Source organism: Condylura cristata, unplaced genomic scaffold (assembly GCF_000260355.1).
Source record: "Condylura cristata isolate star-nosed mole 26May11 unplaced genomic scaffold, ConCri1.0 scaffold00011, whole genome shotgun sequence".
Classification (NCBI taxonomy): domain Eukaryota; kingdom Metazoa; phylum Chordata; class Mammalia; order Eulipotyphla; family Talpidae; genus Condylura; species Condylura cristata.
Genome location: NW_004567112.1, coordinates 32,293,976 through 32,311,345, shown reverse-complemented (window position 1 = coordinate 32,311,345; position 17,370 = coordinate 32,293,976). Strand labels below are relative to the sequence as shown.

Below are 17,370 nucleotides of genomic sequence, written 5' to 3'. Positions count from 1 at the left end.
CCGGGGCCGACCAGGGCTCCCCCCGCGGCCCGGCCAAGGCTGCGCCCCCTTGCGCTCTCCCCAACTTGCCTTTGTTATTCCAGCTCCCTTCCTCGCCTCGCCTCCGACACCGCGGCGGACCGCAAAACACGGAGCGCGGAATCACCGCTACACCTGGAATCCGAAGCCGGCGCGGGGCCCGAAGCCTCCCCGCCAGTGCGGGGAGGGGAATGCGTGCGTGCGTGCGTGTGTGTCCTGCTCTGACTGCGCGGGCGCTGATTATGATTTGGGACTAATGTGGGGAGCTTGAGGAAGGGGTGTGGAAGAGGAAGTGGGGGGGAAGGTCATGTGTTTGTATGTAGACGCGAACGTGAGGATTTAGAGCACAGAGGAACATTTGGTATTTTGTTTTTTGACTGTATGCGGGTTTGTAAGCAGCGTGTGCGTACAACTGCTTGTGTGTCTGGGTGTTTGCCGTGGCCGAGTACATGGGCATAATTGTGCGGAACGTGTGCGGGTGTTGGTGAAGGTGCAAGCGTGTTTGTAATACGGAGGGTGGGCGCCTATATAGGTGCCGTTTGTGTAGGAGTTTCTGTGTGAGTGGCAGTGGACGTGAGCCAAAGTGGGTGCGTACTTAGATGCTCCCGGGGGTGGGAGACGAAAACCCCGCTAGTGGGCCACTCAACTGCTCCTTATGAGTGCCATCACTCTCCGAAGCTGATAGCAGTGCCCAGCCCAGGATAGAGGGCTGGGACCGGGTCTGGTTGCCTCCACCCCGCCTGGGCGCTCCCTCCGGACCTCGGGGAAACCCCTGCGCCTCTGGACGGCGCAGGGTGCCGGGGCCAGAGAGAGCTCATCGCTCCTTCTCAGCCTTCGGGGGACCGCGCTCCGGTCTCCCCCAAAATCGCCCTTGTTGGGCTGGGGGTGTCCTTTGCTCGTCCCATCCGCTAATCCCTGGGCTTTTTGAGAAACCCCAAAGTCTCCTTCGAGGGAAGCCTTTGGTGGCGATACTGTCAGCAGTACGCTCAACCCCCAGTTTAGGTACCTGACAGGTTCATGGCCCCAAGTGCACTCCAGTCGGGGAGCAGTCAGGTGAGCAGGGTGATGATAGCTTCCCCCCCTTCCAAATGGGTCCCTTCCAAGGCTCAGCGTTTCTCTCCAACTCCAAACTTGCTGGGGCGGAGGAAGGGCGGGGGGCGGTAGGCGGAGGACGGGCTGGGAGTAGTGGAGGGAGGGGGAGAGAAGAGGGAGGTGAGTGATGGGGGGGTGGCGCGCGAAGCCCATCAAAGCCACAGACGGGGAAAGCTTGGAAAGGGCCGAGATAGAGAAGCGGGGAAGAAAGAGAGCAAACGAAGGGTGGGGGGGAAAGGCGAGAAAGAGAAAGAGGTGAAAAGGAAAAGGGAGAGAGCGCGGAGGGCGCGAGCCGAGCTGAGCGCAGGCGGCGTCGGTAGCGCGGCACTCCACTCCGATCGCAGCTCCGCGCCGGCTTTTGCTGGCGGCCGGCGGCGCGGGGCCCTTTGGAAATAGAATAGCCAATGTAATCTGACACTTCAACTTGCTCGGCTCCGGGCGAGTTGATTCACTTACTCACCCCCTAACGCCGAGTTCCTTTTCACTGTCTGTGGACATTAAAAAAGCGAGCGGCGGCGGGCGCCCGGGAGTGCAAGCGGCCGGGCGGCGGGCGGGCGAGCAGCGACCGGACGGCCGAGCGAGCGAGCAGCCGCGGCGTTGCGCCGTGACCCTAGCCCTGGTCGGCGCGGAGCAGGAGCCGGAGCCGAGCCGACCTCGGCACCCTTGCCGCGCTCCTCCCGGCCCGCACTGGCCCAGCCGGGCAGCAGCGGCAGCAGCAGCGGCGCGTCCTCCAGCGGCGGCAGCTGCGCTCGCAGCGCGGGGTAAGTTTGGGGACAGACCCGGGCGCCCGCTGGCCCCGGGCCTTCCTCTCGCTTCCCGTGTACTCTTGGGGTACAAGCGTGTGGGGCTGGACGCCGGGGCTTTTCTCTTGAAGCGTCCTCCGAGACCAGGAGAGCCGAGCGTGCGACCGACTGCCCGGCTGCTCTGCTCTCCGGTTGGCGGGCGGGGGCCGAGGCCCAGGCGACCGGCGAACGCCGGGCTGCGCGGAGCCGGCTTAGGCTGCGCGCGGGGGCCGGGGCTGGCTGGCTGTGCGGGGCATGAGTGCGGTTGTGCGCGCGCGGACCTGGTGTCCGCCTCCTGCCGGCGCGTCTCCAGCCCTCGTTCTGTGCACCCGGGGGCCGGGCTGGACTGAGGTTCGGGGAGGGAGAGAGGGAGCGAGCGAGGGAAGGACCGGGGAAGGACCATCTCGGTCTCTCCTCTCCTTTGGGGAGACGCGAAGTTGTGCGCCTGTGTGGACGACAACCGCCAAGGAAGGCGCCGGATTTCGGGGTGGCAAGGGGTGGTAATGTTAAGTTGTGCCTCTGAATTTCCACAGAAAACACACACTTTTGTAAATGGGAAGTGGGGGCGCGGTTAAGTTGTTTGTGTGTGAATTGCTCCGGGAGACGCGGCGCACCGTACCAGCCGGGAACGCCTAGGGGTATGTGTAGGGGCCTCCTGTAGTGCGTCTTCAGACGCTTGAGGGGCGTTGAGGCCAACGCCTGAACCGGACTGCCCGGGCCAGGAGGGGAGCCCGGAGGGATGTGCGTGTGTGTGCGCGCGCGCGTTGCAAATATGAAAGTAATTTCCCCGTGTTCTTTCTTCCTCTTGGTCTCTGGCTGCGGCGGCCCCGGGGGAGTGGGAGGCCGGCCCGGGCGGAGGTTGGGGGGCCAGGACTGGAGCTGGGGTGGGGGGCGGGATCTGGAAGCTTGTTCCACATTCCTGGCGTCTGGACTGGGGAGAAAACAGTGGGGAGCACGGCCTCGGCGTCTGGGGCGCGGGCAGCAGGCGCGCATCGCCCCCTCGCCGGGGACATCTGTCCAGGAAGCCGGCCGGGCGGGGAGAGGGCGCGGTGCGGAGGGCAGGCTCTCCGCCCCGGAGCAGCGGGGGCGCGGGCGAGGGGCGGTCGCCTCCCCGGCCATTGTGCGCCAGCAGATTTTCACGGGAGACTGCCCTGGAGCCGCCGCTGCAGAAGGCCAGGAGCCGGCCTTAGCCCGGGGTTTAAAAGACACTCCAGGAATGTAAACAACCCGAGCGGGAGCGCGCCAGGGCAACTGGCCCGGGCCCCCCACCCCTCCCCGGGGACGCCCGACTGCAGGGCCGCCCTGCCTTACCCCTCTACCTGCCCCGCCGCAAACTTTTTCCTCTTGTCTTCCCTTTTCCCCCTGCCCCTTCAGCGAGGCACCGTGCGAGGACCTCTCCTCGGGCAGGGGCCAAGGGCGCCCAGAATCTGGCTTCTGACCCTGGAGGCCTGGCGGCTGGGCCTCTGCTTAGGTGCCCAGTGTCCTGGCTGTGCCTGAGAGCCGCTTCCTGGGCAGCAGTGCCCGAGTAACTGGGGCTCTGAGAGCCTGCCGCCCTCTCTCCCTCCCTCCCTCGCTGCTCCTCCCCGCTCCTCCTCCTCCACTCCCCTGACTGCTTTTCCAATGCCCTGACATGAGGGAGGAAGATTTAACTTGGCAGCCCAAACAAATGTTCTCTCAGAGGTCCTCCAAGAAGCTGGCAGGGTGAGGGCACTGCCGGGCCAGCCTCTCCTCCTCCCTGCTCTGCCATTTGGAGCCCCCTGGATGGACAGCCCAGGGCATGGCCGAGTAGGACCCAGCCCCTCAGATTTAAAAGGGCATTGGGAAGCTGCCCCCTCAGAGCCCTGGCTTGGCACTAAGCAGGAGCTGCTAGGAGCAGCCTCCTGCTGCCAAGGGTTTTCTGGAAGATTTTCTTGAGCAACAGTTTGTCTCCCTGCTGCAACCTGGGAACAGAGCCTGGTAGACTAGAGGGTTAACCAGTGCGGTCTCCTCCTCCCTCGTGGGTGTGAGGACAGGCTGGTTACACTGGGAAGGGCTAGAGGCCAGAGGCTGTTCCCAGAGGTGCCTGAGTTTGCTTATTATTGTTTTTTTGAAGGTAGAGATAAAGAGGCAGGCGCTGTGGCTGAGAATGGGCACTTTGGTTGCTGGTGAATTCTGATTTGCCTTCTCTGGCATTTGTAAGGTTTTCAGCGTTGAGAAGTTGCTAACAAGTGATCAGGGAAGTTTAGCTGAAGGAGCAAGCCCCTTAGGTTCTCTGTTCTGGTGGCTCTTTGAGAAGGTCCAGAGTGGGGAGATTCCTGGTTGCTGGCTTGCTGGCTGCCTGGCCCTGGTGGCGCGGTTTATGAATGCCCCAAGCCTTATGCTGACCTTTCTGTCTTCAAGTTGAGGATGTTGAAACACCAGCATCAAACAAAAGACACATTGAAAGCCCTATCTGCCACAGAGCACGTGTGACTTTGGGGCCAAGGGAATGCATTTGGAGGGAGATGGTGTTTTCTTCTGAGCTTTATGATTTTGGTTGGGTTTTTGTTTGTCCAAAAAGGACAGAAGCATCTCCTTGTCCTGAGTCAAGGGGTTCTGAAGTGCTGCTTTCACCTGTAAACCTCAGAACTTTAGCTGCTGGTAGTTGGTGGCAGTTGACTAGGGGATGGATGTGGGGGACTAGAGCGGGGAGACAGAGTTTTCAAGAGTTTGAACTGGCTTTTGGATTGGGGGTTGAAGCCTTCAGGGTATGGCTCACAGAGAAGAACTGGGAAGAAGAAATTGCTGGACTTAAGGCAAACTTTGATAACTGGCCCTGTCTGCAAAAAAGGGATTTCTGGCTTCTTTGTGGGACAAAATGTCCCTTTTTTCCTCTTAAGGAAAGGGGGGTGAGGGGAGGAGCTGCATTCACAGCCAGGAGCAAAGTGGAGAAAGGTCCAGAGACTGGGGTTTGGCCACAGAGTCAGGGCTTCTCTCTCCCTCTCCTTGTTCCCCCGTGTACACATGTACGCACACACACACACGCACACACACACGCACACGCACACACACACGCACATGCACAGATACACACACGCACATGCACAGACACACGCACACACGCACGTACACACACCTCTACCCCCAGGAACACATTGAAAACACTACCTGCCATAGAATGTGTGTTACTTTGGAACCAAAGGAATGCATTTGGGGGAAATTGGGTGTTTTTTCAGAGTTTTAAGATTTCATTCACCTTTGATTTGAGGGTTTATATCCATCCCTGACCCCCCTCCTCACCCGCTATACGCCCTGACTTAGGCTTTGACATAGGACAGGTTTCCACTGGAAAATTGCCAAGGAAAGGACCCATCTTACTTTGCTCCTGCCTGACAGAGATGGGGGCTGGATAAGGAAGGCAGACACTTAGAGGCCTGCTGTGTTCTGAGTATTTTGTCACAAGAGTACCCGTGTGTGAAGCCATGGATGCTGAGTTCTCTGGCCTTGGCCTGGTTCCAGCAGGCAACTGTGACCCTAGCCTCAGGGTGAGATGCGGCTGTAAGAGATTTGGGCACCAACAAGTTAATTTCTGGAAGCTTCTCTGGGCACTCTGTCAGAGAACCAGGAAGCAGGGCCTGCCAGGCCGTGACTGTCCCATACGTTTTCATTCATAACTTTGTTCCCAAGGGCCCCTGCCTGGCCCCTATCACCACCTCATCTTTATGAGGTTCCTTAAGTTTTGTGTGAACAACAAAGGCTGGGCTGCCTTAATTACCTAGACCCCTGCTGCAGCCTTGCCTGGTGACTGCTTTGACCTCTCAGCAGGACACAGTGGCCTCTGTCCACACCCACCAAGGGGGACTCTTTGTCCCTTAGCGCCCCTGAGGATGGGGGAGGGAAGGCTGGGCTTTCCTGGCTTAAGCTCCAGAGGTGATTCTGAGGTTGGGCCCTGCCCTCAGGGAGGATGAAGGGAGACTGAGAAAACCAGTCTCAGGTACCAGTTCTAGGGAAAGACTCCAGAGACCCATTGTGACTATACAAGTCTTCCCATTACCTGAAGAGAGGAGGGAGAGGAGACTGTAGCTGGCAGGCTGCTTTGGGGCCAGTAGCAGTCACTGCTGGACCTCAGTCTCCTCATCTGATCTACCTCCCTGGTACATCACTGTGCCATCTGGGCTTGCATGCCCTCTGGGACAGGGCACTCACCACCTGTGGTAGCCTCTGCCTTCAGCGGATAGCTCAGTGCATATGAGCATGCCTTTTGTAAATCAGCCGTCCTGACCCTCATGCTGGGCCTGAGGGTCTCCCACATCCCAGACTTGTTCTTTCTTCAGTGGTACAGTCTCAAGACCAGGCAGGTTATACTGACCCACAGTGAAGTGACATCTCTTGCTCTTACGGGGAGTGTGGAGACTGGTGAAGGGTCGCATGAGGGGCTTACTGGCATCTATCTGCCTTTGTGTACTGAATTCACCTCTTGGCACTGTCTCCTTGTGGGGGGATAGGGAGAAGGCAGGAAACACATAACAGGGGTGGGGTGGGGTCAGGCCAGGGCCCAGCATTGATGCCATAGAGATTTACTGAGAGCCAACAGTATGGGGGCCTGTCAGAGACCCAGGAACGTGGAAGTCCGTTCCAGTTTCTTAGGAGCTTACAGTCCAGTAAGGGCAGAAAGATCAGTCCAAATAAATAATTAACCACCAGCAGCTGGCTGCCTGCCATGGTGCCTGATGACAGCAGTAACCCCAGCCCTCGCCTTTGCACAGCACTTGGTGGGCCTGGAAGCGCTTCCCCGCTTTGTTTAACCCCAGTAACAACCGTGTTGGCCTCCACCGAATAACAGAACAAAACCGAGGTTCGGAGAGCCTGGTTGTGCGAAGCCGGGACACAAGCCCAGGCCATACTGATGTCAACTCTGCTACCGCCTCCACAGTCCCCTTCCTAGACCTTTCTGGGGATCTGGCTACAGAAGTTGGTATGATCCCTGAGAATGAGGGTTAACAAGGAAGAACTGTGCCCAGGAAGGAAGGAATGGGGAGCAGGTAGGCTTCTGTGCTTGAGGCTTCAACCTGACTCTGAAGCAGGAAGCAGAGATGTTTCCAGGCCCAGGTCCCTGTGTGACCCAAGGTTCTCCCCTGGGCTGCAATGGTTTCTATAGACACAGACCTTGACTCAGCCTGCCCCGCCTCTGGCTGAGTCAGTCCCCAGGCTGCGTGGGGTGGCTGCCCTGTGGGGGCTCTGGGGTTCCTTCTGCCCCCAACACAGTCGGCCTGCTCACCAGGACCCTGCACCTGGTTTTGTGGAATGCATCAGTGTCACCCCAGGAGAAGACTGCTGCTGGTGGGGTCCAGAGGGGGGAGTAGGCTCAGTTGGTACCTCTTCAGGAAGTCTGGCCCAGCCTGGCACACCTGTGCAGGTAATGACCATAGCCCTAGAGGGCCCTGGCCTCTGCCTGTCAAGCCCAGCTGCCGGGGTTACTGTAGGATTGTGCTGGGGGCGGCCGGGGTGTCTGAGCTAATTAGATTTCTTAGATTTCAATGCTCCCCTAATCCTGTTAGCCCGGCTGTAATTGTAACCACTTGAAGGTTTCAGCCGTAGCAGGCTGTTGAGGACAGACGGTGTGGGGACTGCACTCTGCCCCAGTCCTAGCCTTAGACAGCCGGCAGGGACTGTGGACTCCCTTGCAAGGTCTCTGGGGTGGGGGTCTGAGTAATAGTAGGTGTTGTGCATTTTCGTAGCATCTTCAAGTCACGCACGGTCAGGGCAAGCATGGCCCTTAGAAATCAGCTTAAAGCCTCCACTGTACAGATGGGGAAACTGAGGCCTAAAGAGGCAGGGTCTGGCTCAGGGCCTAAATAGTTGTCAGTAGCAGGACAGCTGGAACTTGCTGTCTGACTCGGTGATCTTTGCCCCTGGAAACCTCAGGGCAAATCTGGAATGGCTCAGAGGCCAGTGAACCTTCAGAGAAGTCCACCGCCAGAGATAGAGGCTGGGGCTTTGGTTGTTGCAAATTCTTCTCCCTAATTGGCATCACCTAGTCTCTCCCCAGAATGTACATGCTGGCTGCCTTCACTGACATGCCGTTGCCTTTGCTGGCCAGGGTTTCTGCTGGTATCTCAGGTCCGTCTTTCCCTGAGCTTCCAGATGTAGAGGCTTCTCCTCTCTCGCCCAGATATGTGTCTCAGATTCTTGATCTACTGGAGGGTCCAATTCAGTGCAGATTATTGCTGTGCCAGAAAAAAAATAAAGGTATTCTGATGGGAGAGTGTGGCAACGAGGGGTGAGTGTAATGATAAAATACAATCTCTTTGCACTTTAAGTGAGTTGTTCTTCCACAGTCATGGTTTGGTGTCTGGCATAAATGGAAACTACACTGGCAGAACTGCAGAACTACTACACTGGCAGTCCTTCCCTGACCTTCCTGCTGCCCTACCCCCATTCTGCTCCCACCAGCTCCTGCATCCAACCACAGAGGTGGGCTCTTGTGAGGGCTTGGTAGGGGGTGGCTGCTTTCAGAGCTCCTGCCTGGGAGGGAGGCCCCTCCTTCCCACCCCCCCTCTCCTCCCCCGTGTTTACATCCTGTCTTCCTCTTCACTCTGGAACAGCAGAGAGATATTTGGAATCTCCTTCCATTCTGGAAGTTCCCTGTCTCTGGGTTTTGCCTCCCTAAGCATTTAATAGGGGTTACCTGGTTTGATTGTTCCTCTTCTAGCCCAGGAAAACCCAGCTATGGAAAGATCCGATTGGCTGTATCCAAGGACAGCAGCGAACAGTGACAGAGCCAGGCCTGGAACCCCGTCTCTCCCAGTCCATTAGTTCATTAAACATTTATTGAGCATGTACTCTGGGCCAGGCGTAGTCCTGCTAGCCACCTTCAGAGCTCATAAATAAATGCTGTTCCATCTTTGACTTGGGAGGAAGTGCTAAACCCAAGTCAGGTCATGTCTAAGCTTTCAGAGAAAGGAATAAGGAGGGTAGGATGTTTCCAGTGTCCCCGCCCCCATCCTAAGCAGCTGAAGGGGCTCACCATTAGTGCCCCAACTCAGCAGCTTACTTCTTAAAAGGTAATAAGCGGGTTGCATTTTGGATTAGCATTTGGTGTAAAGCCAGAACCTCCTCAGGAGGGCACAGGGTTTATTACCTGCCCAGGTCTCTCTAGTCTAAGATGAGGCACTTCCTCTGCCTGTCTCTGGCCCCCACCAGCCCTCCTCTATTGACCTGTGTCCTTTGTAGAGGTAATGCCTGCTGGCATGTTCCCGCTATCACTTCCTCTGTGGAAGGAGAAGCTGGGTGGGAGCCACCTGCATCAGGCCCTTTGAGAGCAGTGGAGGAAGAGCCAGCCTGGCTACTAGACCAGGGGCAAGATGCCAAGTGCCTGGACCTCGCTCTGTCCACAGGCTCCTGCCCACTCACTCAGGTCCCACACCTTGACCAAAGCTGGAAAATCTAGTGCACCGCTCTAGCCAGGCTGCAGCTGGGCTGAGAGACAGCCAGGGCCCAGGGAGACCCCTGGGAAAGGGTCCTGAAGGTGCTAATGTGGCATTTGCAAGTGGGAAAGCCCCTTTAAGGGGCTCTGTCCAACCTTCTTGCTTTGGTAGGTAGGTAGGGTAAATCCCAAAGAGATGAAGGTACTGGTGGTGCAGCACACAGCAAGATGTCTCCCCTGCACTGGGTACCCAGGGGGACCAGGTGGCGTGGTGGAGAGGAGAGGAATTTTCTATTGATGCCATGCTTTGGCACTCCTGCTCTTATTTACTTCTTTAAAACAACTTATCTAAGTCTACCATAAATATCAGAATAGGTGGCACTTCTTAGGCAGCTAATTTGTTTTAAGTTGTTAGACTGCCTGGGTTAGTTCTCAGTTCCACTCTTTGTGATCATATGACTTTGGGCTCCTGATGTTTAACTTCCCCAACTGTGGTCTCCAAATCTGCACAACAAGCTTACCAATAGAATAAAAATAGCATACTGCCTTGCACATGAGATGGCGCACAGACACCGAGCCATAATAAATGCTCAGTTAATGCCAGCCTCCGTCGTGTTCATGACCCTTGTTCTCATGGATCCAGGCACAATTGTTAGCATCGGACTACCTGAAAGTTACAGAGGAGGAGGCTTGGGTCAGGTGGATTGTCCACGGCCACGTGGTCCCTCAGGACCAACCAAAGCCTGACCAGGTTCCAAGCTTCCAGGTGCCAACCTTCTGCCATTATCCACATTATACCTAAGTAGCAGGAAGGGCTGATGGGTCAGAGGCCCCCCGTGGTAGCCCAAGTACATTTGATTCGCCCTATTGCAGTTCATTTGAAGCCCGGTTCCTTCGGAGACATGTTTGGAAGGTGCCTCATTTTCCTCCCCTGTAAACTGAAGTGAGTGATAATAATACCTCCCCCTTGGCTCATCCCTGAGGAGAAAAGGAGAGCGTGAATGGAACCAGGCTTCGTCAAACACAAACTTGCACAGAATCACTGCAAACCATAACTGACTGAGCTTCAGTTTTCTCATCTGAAAATTGTGAGCTGAGACCACATCAGAGTTCCCCAAAGTGGATTCTCTTGGGGACACCAGGAAGGACAGGATGACAGCACCTACCATCTCTCTCCTGGGGAATTGACCCTCCTTTGCCTCCGCCGGCATTTCTCCAATCTACAGGACACTATTCCACCATGTCGTTTTATGAAAATAACTGTTGAGCATCTTGGAAGTGCCAGACTAGATGATCCTTTCCAGGACCATTCTTCCCAGTTCTGGTGCTTACAGCTTGGTCCAGCAGATGGGGTGCCTGCTGGAGAGCCACCTTCTCAGGGTGACTTCTTCCCCATCCATGGACAGAACTCCGCTGCAGCCTGCGCTCTTGGTCTTAAAGCTGGCTTTAACCTCACTCCTCACCCCCCAGTCTGTGCCATTTACATTGGCTAACCCTCTTTTTGGTCACCGGACCACAAATCTATTTGTGGCTGGGCATTCCCTAACACAAGGGCAGTTTAGCAGAGGGTGGATCTCTGCCATGTCCCTAAACATGGACTTCAAGGCTTGCTGACTGTCAGAGTAGGCAAGGACCTATAGCTAGTGTGTGAGCCTGCGAGCCCCTGAGCCTGCCTGCCAGTACAGCTTTACAACATGTTTTTCTGGAGAGATGGTCCACGGCTTTATTTGGATTGTTTATAAGTCAGTCTGGACACCTGAAAGCAGCATAAGAACCATGCCCCTAATCCAAGGGTCTCTGGAATAAGATGCTGTGTGCGTAAGATGCTGACTACACTCCCTCCTGTCCCGTCTGCTGGTGTGATCTCCCAAGCCATGGAGGCATTTGTGTTCAATGTCCAGTTTCTAATCCAACTGGACATTGTGTGGGGAGGAAATGGAGGCCAAGGGAGGGGAAGAGACCTAGCCAACCAAGGTCACTAACAGCGGTAGGACTCGGGACATGAGACCTGGCACAGCAGCTGGGGGCCGCTGAGAATGGCTTCCACGCTGGCTTGCTTCACTGCTGAGACCGTGGGTCTGATCCTCCACGGGATGGACCAGAGCGTCTTCAGAAAGGATTGAATGCCCTGAGAAAGAGCTAGCTATTAGGGCGAAGGGAGGAAATACCTGCCCACCCCCTCTTCCAGGAAGGCTGGGCACAACTGGCTTAGGGCTACCTCTCTGGGTCAGGAGGCCAAGCTCAGCCCTGTTGGGTACACTGCCTGATTTTCCTGCTCAGGTTAACGTTTCCTCTTCATGGGCGCTGGTACCTGCTTACATTTGCATATGGGACCCCACCATGTCTTCACAGTGCCTTGCTGGTCAGAATTAGTTGTGAGCCTCTTAAGGGTACCGTGGTGCTGATTTTGGGGAGGAGAGCTGGGGGCCCCAGCTGGTAGGCCCTCAGTAACTGTAGACAGCCAGTTCTCCTCCCTGGCTCATAGACCTCGAGTCCCTCACTTTTACAGATTCCAAGGAGTGGGCTTAGCAGCAGCAGGAACCAGGCCCGAGGATTCCTTGGTCATCAGCCTCCCTCCCCCATCTCGTGTAGCCCGTCCGAGCTCCCGGACCCCCTTGTGCTTCAGATCCTGGGAAAAGAAAGGATAGGCAGGTGTGATTTTTTGCCTGGTCTTTGATGGTGAGGCTGTGGCTGTGAAAGGAGCTTCTTGTAGGCAGAGGATTCAGCATGATTGATTTCCTGCGAAAGGACGGTGTGGCCCGACACCTTCGTATTTGCTTGTTCTGCCTTGGCAGGGTTGACCCCTTTACACAGAAGGAGTGGAACTGCTTTGGGAGTTCGAATCCTTGTGGGCCCCTGAGTTCTCAGAACCTTATGCTCCTGGGTGGCTGCCCACCCAGCCAGCTCCCTAGAGATTTCGGGCCCCCTTCCCAGCTCCTGCCACGTCTGTCTCCAGGATTCATCGGGCCTTTGATTCACAAGACCACAGGGAGCTTGGGGGCAGCCACCTCCTCTGATGCCTGTTCCTCAGATGTCTGCCCCATCTGCAGCACCCCTCCTCACTGCCCCTGCCTGGCCGTGGCTCCTCCACTAGGAGGCTCCACTTATATGGCGCCTGGAAGGAGATCTGCCCCTAGTTCTCACTGCAAGGCATGCAGAATATGGTGAGTTCTGTTCTCAGGATTCTCTCCCACTCTTGACATAAGGGACCTACCCCAACCTTTCCTCTCCAGACTGAGGCCAATGTCGGAAGGGGCAAGAGGGGGCTTCCTGGAGGAGGTAGGCTTCTCTCCCTGGGGCCTCTCATTACTTCTGTCTCTGGTAAGAACCTGGAAGCTTGGAGATTTCAGGACTGCCCTGAAAATGGTCTCACCCAGGTGGTGAGGCATGAAAACAGACCAAGTGGAAGAAAGTGGCCTGACATCAGTCCTTTGAGCAGGGCCAAACAGGCTGGGTGGCTTGAGAAGACTCCAAGTCTCACCCAGCAGGCCCACTCACCACTGAAAATGGGCCCTGCTGGAGGGGGCAGGGTTGGTGAGAAGTGTTCCTTTCCTGTGGGCTTCCACCCCCCACCTCCAGAGCCAGCTTTGGTTGTTCTCTGCCTGAGCGTTGTCAGGGAACTTCCTGCCTGAGTGTGTTGAGGACCCAGAGATCTGGGGTGTCTGCAGAGAGCTCTAGGTTTGGAGTCAGAACTTGCAGTACTGCCTGCTGGCAGCACCCTCTGGGATATTGCGAGAGTCAGAGGGGAGGGCCAGTCCTTGCATGCTGGGCAGTGTTTCCTCCTTGGGCAGGGCTGTGTTTTATTACCATATGCAGGGATGATAATGTCAGCCCAGAAAAGCCTTGGAGGCCATCCCAAACTACCCCTTTATTTAACCTTTGAGTCTGACCCCAGAGGGGACAGAGGCCTTCCAAGGTCACAAGGCAACTGTGTGACCGAGCTGGAGCTGAAACCCTCTTATCCCAGCTCCCTCATCACTGGATCGGAACCCTTGGGTGGAGTGAGACCTAGTGGTGGGGATGCCACTTGGCTCACCCTGGACTTACCAGCCTCATCTCCACAAGTCCTGGGCCTAGTGCCTCGGGTTATGCTCACCTGCTTGGGCTGTGCTCACCTGTACCACTGGGCCTGGGGGCAGGTGGTTGTTCCCTGGGGCCTCTGTGAGACTGCCATCTCCCCCAGCCCTGACTGATGGTGCAGAATGGAACATATTCTTCAGTTCCTGGCTCAGGGTTGTTCTGCAATTTGCAATCAGGTTCCCCAGGAACCCACCCGTCACCTAGGTGTCTGGTCAAGCTGGCTGCAGGGTATAGTCCTGACCTGGGGCTTGAATTTGTGGCCCTCTTATCAACCTATTACAAACTCTGTCAGGGCTCTGAAGACCCAAAGATGCCCAGATTGTTGGAGCAGAAAGAACTGGGACACCAAACTCTCTAACCCCCATTTCCCAGATTTGTGAATGGAGATTCAGAAAGAAGGAAGATGACTGCATAGCCAGCAAGATGCTAATGTCTCTTATCCGCCCTGGTCTGGCCTCCTTCCATTCCTCACTCCCTGAGGCCGATTCCTTGAGCCACCCTGCCAGGTGTGTACGGGACCCAGCCGCTGTGCGGACTAGCGGCTGCTGTTTTGCCTTCAGGACTCCTCCAGGCCCCCAAACATTGCTTCCCTTCTAGGTGTGGGGAGCTGGTACACTGGCACATGTTCCAAGTGGGGATGCCCTTATGCCAGCTTAGGAACAAGGTTTCCTGTCTCCTCCAGCCTCCAGTGTTCTGCCTCTGGAAGAGCAGGGATCCTTGTGTGTTTCCCTTATCCCCAGGAAAAATGCACTCACTTACTCATCCAGGTTTTTGAATGCCTATATGTTCCAGGCACTGTTCTAGGCCCTGGCCGTACAGTGGTGAATTTGAAAGAGGACTTGCTTACAGTCTCATAGGTGAAACAGATAGTCAAAAAAGTTAGCCACTTAATGTATGATGTCATGATAAGATAAGTAGTTTTAAGAAAATCCAATCAGGATAAGATGACACAGAGAGATGCATTGGGGATAGGGCTTCTTTTGATGGAGAGATCAGGGAACGCTTCTGAAGAAGTTGCATTCGAACAGGTAACTCAAGTAGGTAAGGGAGTAAATCCTGTGAACCTTTGGAAAAAGAATTTTCAGACTGGAGAACAAGCTGTGCAAAGGTCCTGTGGCAGGAGATATCTGCATGCTCTAAGAAAGGCAGGGGCCAGTGTGGTTGAGGGAGGAAGATAAGAGAGGAAGTTAGCAAAGTAGGCAGGCGCCAGGTCATGGAGGGCCTTATGGCGCACAAGAAGGGCTTCTGATTTCACCCTCAGTGATTTGGACTAGCTTGTTTTAATTAAAGGACCGAGAATATCTGATAGGTCTTCTGAGGGAATCCTCTGACTGAGATGGCTAGAAATAAGGAGGACAGCTGGGCAGCTTCTAGGGTAACCCAGATAAGAATGTGGGTGGCCTGGACCACAGATTCGGTAAAGATTGTGAGACAAACTCAAGTCCTGGTTGTATCTGGAAGGTTGACCAAGGTCATCTCCAGAATCCAGTGGGATTGCCTACTCACCTGCACAAGGCAGGCAGCAGGGCTTCACGTGGGGCTAGAAGCTTTCCTTTTATGCCCGCCACCTCCCTGTTGCGTAAGCTTCTGTGTCAACAAGGTGCCTGTTTAACAGTAGGGAAAGTAGAGGTCTGGTGACTTGTTCCTCATACACGAGTCCACACAGATAGTCTTGCCGTTCTGCATTTGGTCTTTCTTCTCCCCTGTGCCTTTTCTACCCTCTCATCCCTTTTTCTGCACTTTCATATCCTCTCTACACTGTTGTTTTCTAACATGCCCTCACCCTCATGTTCTGGTCCTTTGCACACGTCAATTCCTCCACCCCTGTAATTCTATCTGGTGAACTCCTACATTTCCCTTAGAGCCTAGTTTGAAAGTTGCCACTGCTGAGTCTCTCCCTGACACTCTTAGACACAGGGAATGTCCTCTTGACTCAGTTCCCCTGTTATCCTTCCTCCCGTATTCCATCTCCTGGATCAGCCAGAATTGGAGTTGGGCCCAGGTACCCTTCACATCCCCTCTCTCGTCTCTGTGTCCTTGCAACTTGGCCAGGTCGAGCACGTCCAGTGTATTCTTGGAACAGTAGCTAGTTGCTATGGGAACAAAGAAGCGTTGCAACTTCCCTAACTTTTGAGGTTGGGGGTCATAGAGAGTAACTCTCTCGTGGATCAGCCCAGCATGCTCAGCATAAGGTTCTTGTTGATTCAGAGTCACCTTGAGCAGGTAGATCCATTCCTATTCCTGAGCCTCCATCCCTGGCACATCCAGCTCTAATATTCCATGTCCCTGTGCTTCTGATCCTGCCACGACCACAGGTAGACCCTTTGCCCTCCTTGGGTCTCAGTTTTGTTCATCTCTCTCCTCCAAAATATCTGCCCAAGCCTAGCGACTCCAGAGCCCCAGGGTTGCTGGCTACAGTGGGATTCTTGTGATTTGCAGACGTCCAAAGAGGGAAGACACTTCCCAAGATGGCAGAGGGGAGCAGAAAGGTAGGCTGGAGTGGGCTTCTGAGGGGTGGAAGCGACCAGGCCAGTTCATGCTGGTCTGAACTTGTGTAGGCTCTGGATCACTTTGCTTCACCTTGAAGATGGCCAGAGCCGTGTTAGTTGTGGGCCTGGCTTCCTCAGAGTGCTGCCTTCTCAACATTGTTGCTCTGAGTAGAGGTTGAGGCTGGCAGTCCTGGGCAGCCAAGGAGGCCACCCATGGTGATGGGGCTGAGAGGGTGGGCAGTGCCTTCTCAATTGTGTCTCTTCTCTCTCCACTTCATTGCTCAGAAGCCAAGAATTAGCTGAGCACAAACCCGCAGCTTAGCTGCCAGCACCCTTCACAGGCCTGCAGGTCCCCGGCAGGGTGGAGCTGAAGGCTCTGCACCAGCCATGCAGAACTCAGATCTGGTTTCTTACCCCAGTGGGGCCCAAGCTCCAAGATGCCCACCATGACCCAACCCCTGAGCCAAATCTTCACCTGCCACTATGCTTAGAGGGCAGAGGCCTCAGCCTGGGATGCCTACTGATTGCCTCCTGGTGCTCAGGAGTGTTGGCCTTGCCATCTAGGCCGGGAGAGAAACCAGCTAAGAAGAGCTAGCCTCTGGGGCTCTGTAAACCTGCTTGTTCATTTGTAAAGGAGGTAAGACTGCCCACTCCCCAAGGCTGCTGGGAGGGAGACTGAGGAAGGCAGCCTGTGGCCAGTAGAACACTTGCTAGGATTGCCAGCTGGAGGCAAGTACAGGCCTCAGCAGAGAAATGCTCTGGTGGACACCGTTTTCTTTGGAAACATAAACCTGAACCTTTCAAGAATGAGAATCTAGAACTGTTTATGAAGGAGAGGAAGTACCCCTCTTTTCTTAGTTGTTCCCTGAGGCCAGAGACCCAGGTGGCCATCTGGATGTGCATTCCCTGCCTGTCACTTCTCCCTGTTGAGCTGAATAACACCACGAGGCAGAGCTGGGCGCAAGAAAAGCCTTGCCCACTTCCCGTCTGGACCACGGATGAGCTTCATGATCACTGCTGCCAAGTCCGGGCTCCCTCTGCCCTGGGTTTTCCTAGTTGTGCCTCGAAGCTGTTTCTAGCTGGGATTCTCTTTGGAAAGTCTGAGCATTTTTATTTCCAGGCCCCCTCCACTAGCACCCTACCTCAAGAGGCTAAGTGCTGCTGGTGTCACGTCTTCCCACCCCATTCTCACTTTGGTCAACAGGTCTGCCACTGGTGGGCAGGCCTCTGGTGTAGACAGTTGGGGGAGCCTTCGTTTTGTCCTCCTTGGGGCCCTTCATGTGTCCCCCTCTGTGCTGCCGTAGTTCACTGCGTTCTTCTCTTCTGGACTGTCCCCTCGTGGCTGTGCCAGTTGTGTCTTATTCCTGTATCCCCAGGAGCAGAGAAGGGGTTCAGTGAAGCACTAATAGATGAGCAATGGGTGGAATGCAGACCCAGATGTCCAGATAGTTTCAGAAAGTTCAGAAATTCCAGAAAACTGCCCAGAAAGCCCAGTTTTTTCAGCTTATGGGGTTTTGCTATGCTA

At 55.3% G+C, this 17,370-nt stretch overlaps 1 protein-coding gene across 4 annotated transcripts in view; it reads left to right on the top strand.

Moving 5' to 3' along the window:
* Window positions 1–1,640: 1,640 nt before the first annotated feature.
* ZMIZ1 (zinc finger, MIZ-type containing 1) overlaps window positions 1,641–17,370 on the top strand; it is a 220,496-nt gene continuing 204,766 nt past the window's right edge. For all 4 annotated transcript variants that reach the window (XM_004680707.2, XM_012723707.1, XM_012723705.1 and 1 more), the window contains exon 1: window positions 1,641–1,871. The gene's annotated coding sequence lies outside the window, so the exon portion shown is untranslated. The remainder of the gene's footprint in view (window positions 1,872–17,370) is intronic.